Genomic DNA, 13,352 nt, shown 5'->3' with positions numbered 1-13,352 from the left:
GTTCGCGTCGCAGACCAGGCTGGCCTCGAACTCACAGAGATTCACTGGCCTCTGCCTCCTGAGTGCTTAGATTAAAGCCACACTTCCAGTCTTTGTGTCTATATTTTAAAATTTAGCTCTAGATTTTACTAACATATATCCCTGAATGGAGTCAGCTTACGAGTTGACTGTTTTGTAAACATTTTTGGGAGGGTGTGTATAAAATTTATCTATTATAATCCTCAGTGGTGGCCCACAACTTTAATCCTAGCACTCAGGAGGCAGAGGCAGGCAGATCTCTATGAGATGAGGCCAGTCTTGTCTATAGAGTGACTTCTAGGACAGCCAGAGCCACATAGTGAATCTCTATCTCCAAAAACTAAAAATCAATTTTTTATATAAAATTATGTTACTTTAAGCTGGGTGGTGGTGGCGCATGCCTTTAATCCCAGCACTCGGGAGGCAGAGGCAGGCGGATCTCTGTGAGTTCGAGGCCAGCCTGGTCTACAAGAGCTAGTTCCAGGACAGGAACCAAAAGCTACGGAGAAACCCTGTCTCGAAAAATCAAAAAAAAAATTATGTTACTTTAAACAGTTTTTAAATAGGTCAACTAATTTTATTTAAGCATTGTTTTGGAAATGGAATTGTCATGTGTGCTAAGTATTTACACTCCCCTCAGACCAAGCTTAAAATTTTTAGTTTGAAAAAATACCAAACTTTTTTTGGTGGCAGGTGAAGGGTGTCTTGGTCACTGTTCTCTTGCTATGAAGAGACACCATATCTGTAGGAGGAAGCCGCTTGTTCCTCCCGGCTGCCCAGAACCAAAATAATCACACAGAAACTGTATTAATTAAAACACTGCTTGGTCCTTTAGCTCTAGCTTCTTATTGGCTAACTCTTACATCTTAATTTAACCCATTTCTACTAATCTGTATATCACCATGAGGTTGTGGTCTGACTCTGGTGGTGGCTGTATATTGTCTCTCTGACTCCGTCTTCCTTCTACCTTGCTATAGGCTAAGCCAGTTTCTTTATTCATTGACCAATAAAAGCAACACATAGACAGAAGGACATCCCACACCACATGAAAAGGAAGCATTGTTCATAGTTCCAGAGGTCTAGTCCATTGTCATCACGGTAGAGAACACCAGGGCAGGTATGGCAGGTTGAGAGCTATACTCCTGATCCACAGATGGGCCTACCTGGGCTTGGCATGGGCTCTCGAAAGCCCTGAACCCACTCCTCTTGACACATTTCTCCCATCAAGGTCACACCTCCTAATCCTTTCAAGGAGTGCCACTCCCTGGTGACTAAGTATTCCAAACTATGATCCTGTGGGGGCCATTCTTGTTCAAACCACCACAGGAGGGAACAGCAAGATGCTTGGTGGGCAAAGGCACGTGGTATCAAGCCTGACTATTTGATTTTACCCTATCCCCTCACCCCTACCCTCCCTGGATGCACATAGTACAAAGAGAGAACTGATCTCTTAAATTTTCTTCTGACCTCCATAAGTATTACACACAGGTGTCAGTCAAACAATCAATCAGTTAACACAACTTAAAAAGATACATCTAGGCTGGGAGAGATGGTTCAGCAGTTAAGAACACTTGCTCAAGCTGGGCAGTGGTGGCGCACGCCTTTAATCCCAGCACTCGGGAGGCAGAGGCAGGTGGGTCTCTGTAAGTTCGAGGCCAGCCTGGTCTACAAGAGCTAGTTCTAGGACAGGCCCCAAAGCTACAAAGAAACCCTGTCTCAAAAAACCAACCAACAATCCATCCATCCAACCAACCAACCAACCAACCAACCAACCAACCAACCAACCAATCAAACAACAAAAATAACATTTGCTCTTGCAGAGGACCTGGGTTTGGTTCCCAGAACACACAAGCTGGCTCACAACATCTGTAACTTCCATGTAGTCTGATGTTTACTGTTGACCTCTGCAGGCACCAGACAGGCATGTGGTATGCAGACATGCATGCAGGCAGAATACCTACATAAATAAAATAAAGAAATCATATGTATATATAGGCTGGTGAGATGGTTCAGTGGGTAAAGCCTGAAGGCTTGAGTTCCATCTTGGAAACTTACATGGTGGAAGGACTAACTCCTGCAGTTGGCTTCTGACCTCCATATGTAGCCCGTGCACATGTTCTCACCCAATACGTAAATGAGAGAAAATTTAAAAGTATTAATGCATGGTCTGGAGAGATGGCTCAGTGGTTAAGAGACTGACTGCTCTTCCAGAGGTCTGAGTTCAATTCCCAGCACCCACATGGTGGCTAATAATCATCTGTAATGAGATCTGGTGCTCTCTTCTGGCCTGCAGGCATGCATGCAGGCAGAACATTGTATATATAATAAATAATTCTTTACAAAAAATAAGTCTTTACAAAAAGTATTAATACAGAGTCCTACAAGTCAGTGTGGGAAGCATAAGGGACTTCAAAGTGTTAGGCACTAAATAGGTCATCTACGTGACATATCCTCCTCCCAGGGCTAAAGGGTTGCAAGAACCAGAGGTCATGGATGACTGCCATGAAACTGTTTTCTGGGCACAGCAGGGTGACCCTGGCACACATGAGTTCATGGCGACTGGGCTTGAAATGCACAAGATGAAGCCAGACAAAATCCCAGTATGACGTGAACGATGCTCAGGAGGTCCCACCCCCAGCAGAGAAGCTATGGCAATTGATGGCTGTTGGGACAGGGCAAGCCAGTTTTATTAGGGTTGTGGCACCTGAGAGGCCACCCATGCTCCAGTAGATGGCCCTATATCCATTCGGGTCTAGGCAGCATTTAGTGTTAACACATTGATTAAAAAAAAAAAGTCCATGAAATTGGGAAGGAATTGAGTAGGGGGATAAGGGAGGAATTGGAGAGGACAGAATGGAAAAACTTAATCAGACCACATTGTGTCTGTGTACGAAATTCTCAAACAGTAAAAAAATAATTAAAGAATTAAAGACTCGCTGAACATAGCGGACAATGAAGACTACTGAGAACTCAAGAACAATGGCAATGAGTTTTTGATCCTACTGCACGTACTGGCTTTGTTTGAGCCTAGGCAGTTTGGATGCTCACCTTACTAGACCTGGATGGAGGTGGCTGGTCCTGGGACTTCCCACAGGGCAGGGAACCCTGATTGCTCTTTGGGCTGAGGAGGGAGGGGGACTTGACCGGGGGAGGGGGAGGGGGAGGGAAATGGGAGGCGGTGGTGGGGAGGAGGCAGAAATCTTAAATAAATAAATAATAAAACAAAACAAAAAGAAAATTAACCAATTCCTGTTCTACCTCTAATTGCAGCAAGTAGTTTCATCTCTTGCCCTCATTCTGTCCTCCTTGAGAATGGAGGCAGAGGACCTCCTACAGACACCATGAAGATGAAATCAGGCCATAGGGATCAAATGCTTAGAACACCGTGTGGGACGTGGTTGAGGAGCGTGTGGTCAGGGTCCTGTGTCCTACACACCTGTCTTGAAGGCCCCAGCTGTGGCAGAGTCTAGCCAGGCGGAGTAATCCATGCCATTAACCGGATATCTGGACTCCCACATCTGAAGCGAATCCAGGCTCATTATTTCCACATCTGGAGCTCCCCCAGCTTCCTGCAGGTTGCCGGGCCTCCGGGCTGGGATTGGATCCCATTTGGAGCAGCTGCCAAGCCACCTAAGCTGGTTTAGGCCAGCCCAGGATTTAGAGGAGCCCAGAGTCAGAGTGCCAAAGGGAAAAAAAAAACCTGTTTGCTCTTGGAGCTGCTGACCCGCTGCCTCTGTAGGTGGCTTGAACTGAATTTCTGGAAGGGAAGGAAGAGATTTAATCATGGGGCATCTCGTCCTGGAGCTGGGGAGAAGTTTTGTAATTGATTTGAAACATTGTACTAATGTGTTGCGTTCAAACCAGGACCGAGTGGTAGGGGCCCAGGATGGATGGAAGCTGATGCTCCCTGGGTGAACAGTACCACATGCTCACAAACTAGCGCCATCTCTTCCTCAAGAGAGGGACATAGAAGTTGGGAGTGTTGGCGCTGGAGAGACGGAGGAGCGAGGATTAGAAGTTCAAGGCCAGCTTCAGCTGCACATTTAAAAATATTATTTGTTGTTTGTAGAATTTTTCTGTATAGCTGTCCTGGAACTTGCTCTGTAGACCTGGCTGGTCTCAAACTCAGAGATCCGTCTGCCTCTGCCTCCTGAGTGCTTGGACTAAAGGTGTGCACCACCACTGTCCAGCTAATTAATTAATTAATTAATTAATTAATTAATTAATTAATTTTTAATAAATTGTAACAGATGCTGGAGAGTCTGGGTGGAGAGACAGGAACCTTTATAAACTGCTGGGGTGGGGGGTTTAAGCTGGTACAGCCATTAAGGAAATTTGAAATTTTTTGAAAAAATTCTAAAAGTGGCATTTCCACAGGATTCAGCTCCTGGGCAGGTATCAGAAGGACTCTAAGTCAGCCTAGCACAGAGACACTTGCTCAGCCATACTAACCACAGCTGTTTTCACAACAGCTAGGAAGTGGAATCACCCTAAATAGATGACTAGATAATGAAAATGTAGCATGTGTGGTGTGTGTATGTGTGTGTGCATGTGTGTGTGTGGTGTGTGTGTGTGGTGTGTGTGTGTGATATTATACAACGTGAAAGTAGAAGGACCATTTGTGAAGAAGAAGTGGGATAGAGGACAGTAATGCAATGAATAAAGTTACGAGAATCTGACAGACTTGAACGAATGGCATGAAGTATCCCGTAATGTTTCCAATACGTTGAATAAAGATAAATGCTGAGAAAAATTCAAAATGTACTCACAAGCTTTTTGACTTGATCTAGTAGGCTCCTACATAGTCTTCAAAGTCCTTTGGCAATAGCTCCCTTTCCAGAATGCCTTTCTCTCTTCTCTGGTTTCCCCAGTTCCTTTGTTCCCTGAGACTCCGAGAAAGGATCATCCGTAACTTTGAGAAGTTGGATCCATCTTATTCTGGCCTCAGCAATTCCAGACAGTGAGTTCCTTGAGACACAGCCCAAGGTCAGCGCTGAGAGCTCTCAGGGACGGGGTGACAGAGCAGAGTGGGGGGAAAACACGTGGATGGCTTACTTCCTGAACAGAGGGCCCGCCTCTTAGCTGTGGGTCTCCCCGGCTCTGCTTCTCTGGGCAAAGAAAATGTTCTAGGTCAAGATGGCCAGCCTCCTGAATTCTGCTCTCTGTTCTCTTTCTGAGTCATTGAGCTGGGGTGGTGGCTTCACTGTGGGTGTATTATCACCTCTGTTACTCCTTGGCCAAAAGAACCCCGGTTTCAGTACAGGCTTCCTGGCCGCATAAGGTAGAGCCTTTCCTGTCCATGTGCCTCATTTTCTCCATCTCTACAATGGGAACAGTAGTGTGCTTATCTTTTGGTTCTGGTGAAGGAATTGATGGAACTCATTTCTCACCACCCACCTGTTACTACTAACTGAGAGAAATTCACAGGACAAAGGGTTAGCAAACTAATTAATAATTAATTATTGTTTGAGACAGGATCTTCTGTAGTCCGGGCTGACCTTTAACTTCCTGAGACTGATCTTGCTTCTGTTTCCGAAGTGCTTTGATGGATACGCATGCATCATCATATACTCAGTTTATTTAAAAATATTTTAAAAACCTCAAATTTTGGCAGGTAGTATGACGGGTGGGGGGGGTGAGAGCTAGGGAGGGGTATAAAGGCCCTGCTTCCCATCCTGAATTCCTCACACCCTGGATCCACATGGTGGAAGGAGAGAATCAACTTACAAAGAGCTGTCCTCTGAATACTCACAGAAAACAAACTAAAGTAAGGAATTTATATTCTCTGCAGTGTGTGCGCGCACGTGTGTGTGCAGGTCGGAGGATAGCTTTCAAGAGTCTGTTCCCTCCTTCTGCCGTGTGCCTCAGGGACCAAAGGCTGGCAGGTTTGGTGGCAGGTACCCTTTACCCACTGACCCATTTTGCTGCCTTTGTTTTGTTTTCTTGAGACAGAGCTTCATGGAGCCCAGGCTAGACTTGAATTTGCGATTCTTTTGACATTCCCAAGTGCTGGGATGGCAAGTGTGTACCATCACGCACAAAATTAATCACTGCGAAGCAAGCAACTTAAAACTATAAACCCAGCAATCAGTGACATTTAACACACAATAGAGTTGTGCAAGCACCACTTGTCTACAGAGCCAAAGGAAAAAAAGTTTCTCCATCCCAAGTGGAAACACCAAACATATCGCTCCCTGTGCCCATCCCTTTAGGCGCAGGTAGTCTCTGCTCTGCTCTTGTGATCTTCCCATGCCGACATTTCATACAGATGGCACCATGCACTGTCTAGCCTTCTGGGTCTGGCTTCTCCCGGTACCACTGCTTTCAAGGTTCAGCCTTGCTACAGTGCGTGTTGGTGCTTCGTTCCTTTATGCAACAGAGTAACGCCACGCTGCACGGCTCATGACATTTTCTTTCTCCATCACCAAGGCCTCACTTGCGTTCTCTCTGTTCTTTCTCGTTTGAGCTGTGCATCGATGTGCACAAGTTCTCACCATACCGGGGGGAGGGGAAAGTGTGTGAGAGCACACTGTCTGTGTACCTGCCTCTAGAGGTCAGAGCAAGACTGCTTTTGGGAGTCGGCTTTCTCTTTCCATCACAAGGGTTCTGGTGATCACACTCACATTGTCAGACTTGAAAGAAAGCACTTTTACCCCCTGAGCCATCTTGCTGGCCCTTGTTTGCTTTGTTGTCTTTTTAAACACAGGAACTCACTAGGTACCCTAGGCTGGCTTTAAACCCTCAGTCCTCCTGCCTTGGCCTCCCAAGTGCTTCTGTAACCAAGTAAAAGTGTGTGCCACCAGGCCTAGTTCTGTTTTGTTTTTTCTTTTTCCTCCTCCTTCTATTTTTCATTTTCTACTGTTATTGAGCCAAATCTCATGTAGCCCAGACCAGCTTTGAACTTGCCAAGTAGCCTAGTGTGGCTTCAAACACTGACCCTTCTGCTTCATCCTTCTTGAGTGCTGGGATTATAGGTGTGTGCTGCCTGGCCAAGGTTTGCTTTTAAGCATTTATTATTATTATTATTATATTGTGTGTGTATTTGTGTGGCTCATGTATACATCTTGGTGTGTATACGGAGATCAGAGGACAACCTTTGTGAATTAGTTCTCTTTCTGCTGTGGGTTCCAGGTATTGAACTCAAGTTGTCAGATTTACATTAAAAGTACTTTTTTAATCTACTGAATCATTAAATTTTTTTTGGAGACAGGGTCTCTTGTAGCACAGGCTGGCCTTGAATTCACTATGTAGCAGAGGATGACCTTGAACTCTTGCTCACACTCCTCCTTCCCAGTGCTGGGATTACAGGTATACCACCACCAGACTTAGCCTTGTTTTCAATTCTTTTGGGCCTGTGTGCAAGGGAGGCTCTGCTGGGCTGTGTAGTCCATGTGTGTAGCATTCTGAGGAACGAGAAGGGTGTACCATCTATTTTCACACACTTTAGATTCCTTCTGTCTCCCAAGCAAAGGGAGGACAGCTCTAGGAAGAGACTCCTTTACACCTGCATTTTGCAGACAAGGCAGTTTGAGGATGGGAGTGGTGATTCCTGTGCCAGCTTGAGAGTGAAGGTGAAGGACTCCCATCAGCTGCTGGACACCGGGACTAGGCACCAATCTATGAATATAATAGAACATCATTAGGGATCATGTCATTAATTTATCTTTTATTCTTTAATTTTTGCCAGCCGTGTTTGGTTCTACCCTAGGTCTCTGGGTTATCCAGCCTCCGGTTCCTGGTCATCCCGTCAACGTCAGACATGAGCTCCCTCTTGTGGGAGGGACCAGCACCAGGGTATAGCACCACTGTGTGCCAGCCACTTGCTGAGAAGGGTCTTATACCAGTCCCTAGAAAGTTTCATGGTCCTTGGGACCCAATAGATCTGAGCTTAACTGCCAGCCTGAATAAGTTATGTCCTCCTTCTGAGTTTCTGGGACTCTCCCTGGGGTCAGGCACTTTCCAGATCCATACCTCACGGCCTCAGGGCAGGAATTAATGACGGAGGAATTAATGATGGAGGTAGAAGGTGTATCTGATGAGCGAGGGAAAAGCAGTCAACCTAGCTCAGAGGGGTGAAGTAACTTGATAAAAGCCCCCTAGGAAAGGACAAAACCTGGATTCAGACTGAAAATATTCTCAGATTTCTAGAGTCATTTTAGCTGTTCTAGAAGGCAGGCCCTCCAAAAAAGGGACATGCTACTGTCCTGATTTATTTTGAGGGGAGCTGACTTTTGACACCGTAGCTTACCAAATCTGCCTGAAGTGGCTTTTGGCTGTGAAGAGCAGAGGCTGTGTCCCTGGCAGAGGTGCAGGGTGCTCTAGCCACAGCCCACTTCCTCCCCCTATCTGTTCATATCTGCACAGCCAGCGACCTCCTCGGGCTCTCCAGATGGGGCAACAGAGCAAGTGCTTCCATTCCTCCAAGGCCTGGCTCCTGCAAAGCACCCCTGCTCTGGCTTCCTTCTTTTCTTTTGTTACATTTTATTATTTATTCTGGACTGGGTATGTGTTCTCTGTGTGGAGGTCAAAGGCTAATTTGCAAGAGTCTGTCCTCTGCTTCCAATATGAGGATCCCAGGGATGGGATTCAGATCCTCATGCTTGGCACCAAGTGCCTCTTCCTGCTCACCATGTTTCTCCTGTTTCTGTCAGGCACACGGTGGCATCATGCAAGAACAGGAACAATTCAGCTTCCACTGTCTCCCCTGACTTCTCGAGGCCTCCAGAGGATGCTGTTCTCCTACTGACCTGGACTAGATACACTGACAATATTCTACATTAGATTTCCAGGTCTTCCTGGCAACCTCATCCGATTTACATCGACTCTTATCTGACATTTCTTCAATTAGTTAATTAGTCAATCATTACCTTGTAGCCCAAGTTATAGTCATGGATGACTTTGAATATTGGTTTTTTTTAAATTTTAAAAGAGATTGTGTGTGTGTGTGTGTGTGTGTGAGAGAGAGAGAGAGAGAGAGAGAGAGAGAGAGAGAGAGAGAGAGAGAGAGAGAGAGAGAGGACATGGGTATAGTGGTGCTTTTAGAGGCCAGAAGAAGGCGGCATGGGATTCCCTGGAGCTGGAGTTGCAGATAGTTGTGAGCCACCTGATGTGGGTGCTAGGTACTGAAATTGAGTCCTCTGCCATCTCTTCATCCTTCAACCGACTGACCCTCTTAAGTTATTACTATTTTCTGCGCTGGGATTGAACCTAGGACCTTGTTGTAATACGAGCGGCAAGGCTGCGTCCCCAGCACCCCGGCCGCCTGCTAGCTTATGCCCGAAATAACAACACACAAACTGTATTCATTTAAACACTGCCTGACCCATTAGTTTCAGTTTCTTATTGGCTAGCTCTTACATATCGATCTAACCCATTTCTATTAATCTGTGTAGCCCACGAGCTGGTTTACCAGGAATGATCTTAACCTGTGTCTGCCTGGAGTGGGAGAATCATGGTGACTCCTTGACTCAGCTTCTTTCTCCCAGCATTCTGTTCTGTTTACTCCACCTACCTAAGGGTTGGCCTATTAAATGGGTCTAGGTAGTTTCTTTATTAATAAGAAATCACTCCCACATCAGGACCTCATGCATGTCAGGCAGATGTTCTACCAACTGAGCTATGCCCACGGCTCCCTCTGTTTAGTTTATTATTATAAATATAAATCTCCTTTCCTCCTAAGTAAGTTTATAAAGGTGAAGGGTTCTTCCATGCTTAGCTCCACGGTGTGGTTTCTGAGGACAAAGACCGACATCTCAAGGTATCACTCTGCATCTACCTGTTCTCCCCTTCAACCCAGACTCCCATTAAGCCATTAAACCCCACCCACATAGCACTTCTTCCAGGTCTCACTGTGTGGCCACTTCCCTCAGCTCACCAGGAGCCACCATGCTCAATTCTCCTCTGGGTTTTCACTGCTGCTGGACTGCTCCTCTGGGAATGCTTCCACCCTCCCCCTGGTCTGGTCTTTCTCTCTACTGCTCTTTCTTCACCTTTTCTCCCCTGGTCCCTTCTAGAAAAACTTCACCTTATTAGTCCCCACGCCAAAAAGTTTTCTGTCACTATGAGTTGATATCTGATATCCCTGCATCCAATTTGTCAGCAAGTTTCATTTGTCTCATCAAATGTGGCTCAGGGGTGGAGTGTGAGGCCCTGGGTTCCATCTGGAAAAAAACCCAAGAGAGCCAGGCGTGGTGGAGCACTTTTAGTACCAGTACTAGGGAGGCAGAGGTAGATCTCTATGAGTCTGAGGCCAACCTGGTTTACAGAGTGAGTTCCAAGACATTCAGGGCTACACAGAGAAACCCTGTCTCAAAAAAGAGACAAAAATAAACACAAAAAAGAACAAAATTCACTCACTCACTCCTCACCAATCTCCTGTTCCTCCTTCAACCTATTCATAACGTTGCAGCCAGAGGGCGCCTGTTACAGCCTTTGCTTAGCGCCTTCTCAGCTCAGAACCTGGTGTAGCTCCCACCTTCCCCAGAATGACACCCTCAAAGGGTGTCTTAGTTAGGGTTACTGTTATTGTGATGAAACACCATGACCAATAGCAACTTGAGAAGGAAAGGGTTTATTTCAGTCACAGTTCACCTTCAAGGGCAGTGATGGCAGAAATTTTCAAGGACAGGAAGCTGAGGCAGATCATGGAGGGGAGCTGCTTCCTGGCTTGTTCCCCATGGTCTGCTCAGTCTGCTTTCTTATAGAACCCAGGGCCAGCAGCCCAGAGATAATATAACCCACAATGGACTGGGCCCTCCCCCATCAATCACTAATTAAAGTACTCTACAGCCTTGCCTACAGCTGGATTTTTTTAAAAATTATTTTTATTGAGCTATATATTTTTTCTCCACTACCTTCCCTTTCTCCCCTCTCCCCTTCTGCCCTCTTCCATGATCCCACACTCCTAATTTACTCAGGAGATCATATCTTTTTCTACTTCCCATGTAGAATTCATGTATGTCTCTCTTAGGGTCCTCTTTGTTGTCCAGGTTCTCTGGAGTTGTGAATTGTAGGCTGGTTTTTCTTTGATTTATGTCTAAAAGCCACTTATGAGTGAGCACATATGATATTTGTCTTTCTGGGTCTGGGTTACCTCACTCAATATGATGTTTTCTAGATCTATCCATTTGCCTGCAAATTTCAAGTTGTCATTATTTTTTTCTGCTGTGTAGTACTCCATTGTGTAAATGTGCCAGATTTTCCTTATCCATTCTTCAGTCTAGGGGCATTTAGGTTGTTTCCAGGTTCTTGCTATGACAAAGCTGCTATGAACATAGTTGAGCACATGTCCTTATGGTATGATTGAACATGCTTTGGGTATATACCCAAAAGTGGTATTGTTGGGTCTTCAGGAAGGTTGTTTCCTAATTTTCTGAGAAATCATCATACTGATTTTCAAAGCAGCTGTACCAGTTTGTACTCCCACCAGCAATGGAGGAGTGTTCCCTTTACCCCACATCCTCTCCAGCGTAAGTTGTCATCAGTGTTTTTTATCTTGGCCATTCTTACAGGTGTAAGATGGAATCTCAGAGTTGTTTTGATTTGCATTTCTCTGATGGCTAAGAATGTTGAGCATTTCCTTAAGTGTCTTTCAGCCATTTTAGATTCCTCTGTTGAGGTCTGGACCCCATTTTTATTGGATTATTTGTTCTTTTGATGACCAATTTCTTGAGTTCTTTGTACATTTTGGAGATCAGTCCTCTGTCTGATGTGGAGTTAGTGAAGATCTTTTTCCATTCTGTAGGCTGTCGTTTTGTCTTGTTGACTGTGTCCTTTGCTTTACAGAAGCCTCTCAGTTTCAGGAGGAGGCCCCATCTATTAATTGTTGCTCTCAGTGTCTGTGCTACTGGGATTATATTTAGGAAGTGGTCTCTTGTGCCAATGTGTTCAAATGTATTTTTTACTTTCTCTTCTATGAGGTTCAATGTGGTTGGTTTTATGTTGAGGTCTTTGATCCATTTGGACTTGAGTTTTGTGCATAGTGACAGATGTGGATCTAATTTCACTCTTCTACATGTTGATATCCAGTTATGCCAGCACCATTTAGTTTTTTTTTGTTGTTGTTTTTTGTTTGTTTGTTTTTTTCAAGGCAAGTTTTCTCTGTAGCTTTGGAGCCTGTCCTGGAACTAGCTCTTGTAGATCAGACAGACCTTGAACTCACAAAGACCTGCCTGCCTCTGTCTCCCGAGGGCTGGAATAAAAGGCATGTGCCACCATCGCCCAGTCCCAGCACCATTTGTTAAATATGCTTTCTTTTTTCCATTTAACATTTTTTGCTTCTTTGTCAAAAATCAGGTGTTCGTAGGTGTGTGAATTGATAACCAGGTCTTTGGTTTGGTTCCATTGGTCCTCCTGTCTGTTCTTATGTCAATACCAGGCTGTTTTCAATACTGTAGCTCTGTAGTAGAGTTTGAAGTCAGGGATTGCGATGCCTCCAGAAGTTCCTTTATTTTACAGGATTGTTTTGGCTATCCAGGTTTTTTGCTTTTCCATATAAAGTTGAGTACCATTCTTTTGCAGTCTGTGAAGAATTTTGCTGAGATTTGATGGCCATTGCATTGAATCTGTAGACTGCTTTTGGTAAGATTGCCATTTTTACTATGTTAATTCTACCTACCCAAGAGCATGGCAAATCTTTCCATTTTCTGGTGTCTTCTTCAATTTCAGTTTTCAAAGATTAAAGTTCTTGTCATATAGATCTTCCACTTGTTTGATTAGAGTTATGTCAATATCTTTTATGCTATTTGTGGCTATTGTGAAAGGTGATGATTCTCTGATTTCTTTCTCAGCCCATTTATCATCTGTGCAAAGAAGGGATTCTGATTTTTTTCGAAGTAATCTTGTATCCGGCTATATTACTGAAGGTGTTTTGAGCTGTAGACGTTCCTTGGTAGAATTTTTAAGGTCACTTATGTAAACTATCATATTATCAGCAAATCTTTTCTGATTTGTATCCACTTGATCTCCTTTTGTTGTTTTATTGCTCTAGCTAGAACCTCAAGTGTTATATTGAATAGATGTGGAAAGAGTGGACAACCTTATCTTGTTACTAATTTCAGTGATATCATTTTGAGTTTCTCTCTATTTAGATTGTTGACTGTTGGCTTTACGGCTGGATCTTATGGAGTCTCTCTCTCTCTCTCTCTCTCTCTCTCTCTCTCTCTCTCTCTCTCTCTCTCTCTCTCTCTCTTTCTGCTTTTCAAGATAGGGTTTCTCTGTGTAACCTTGGATGTCCTGGAACTTGTTCTATAGATCTGCCTGCCTCTGCTTCCTGAATGCTGAGATAGAAAGTGTGTACCACTCCTCACCATTATCCACCAAGCTTGGAGGTATTT

Source organism: Microtus pennsylvanicus, chromosome 8 (genome assembly GCF_037038515.1).
Source record: "Microtus pennsylvanicus isolate mMicPen1 chromosome 8, mMicPen1.hap1, whole genome shotgun sequence".
NCBI classification, from domain to species: Eukaryota; Metazoa; Chordata; class Mammalia; order Rodentia; family Cricetidae; genus Microtus; species Microtus pennsylvanicus.
Note: the sequence above shows the minus strand (reverse complement) of the source record.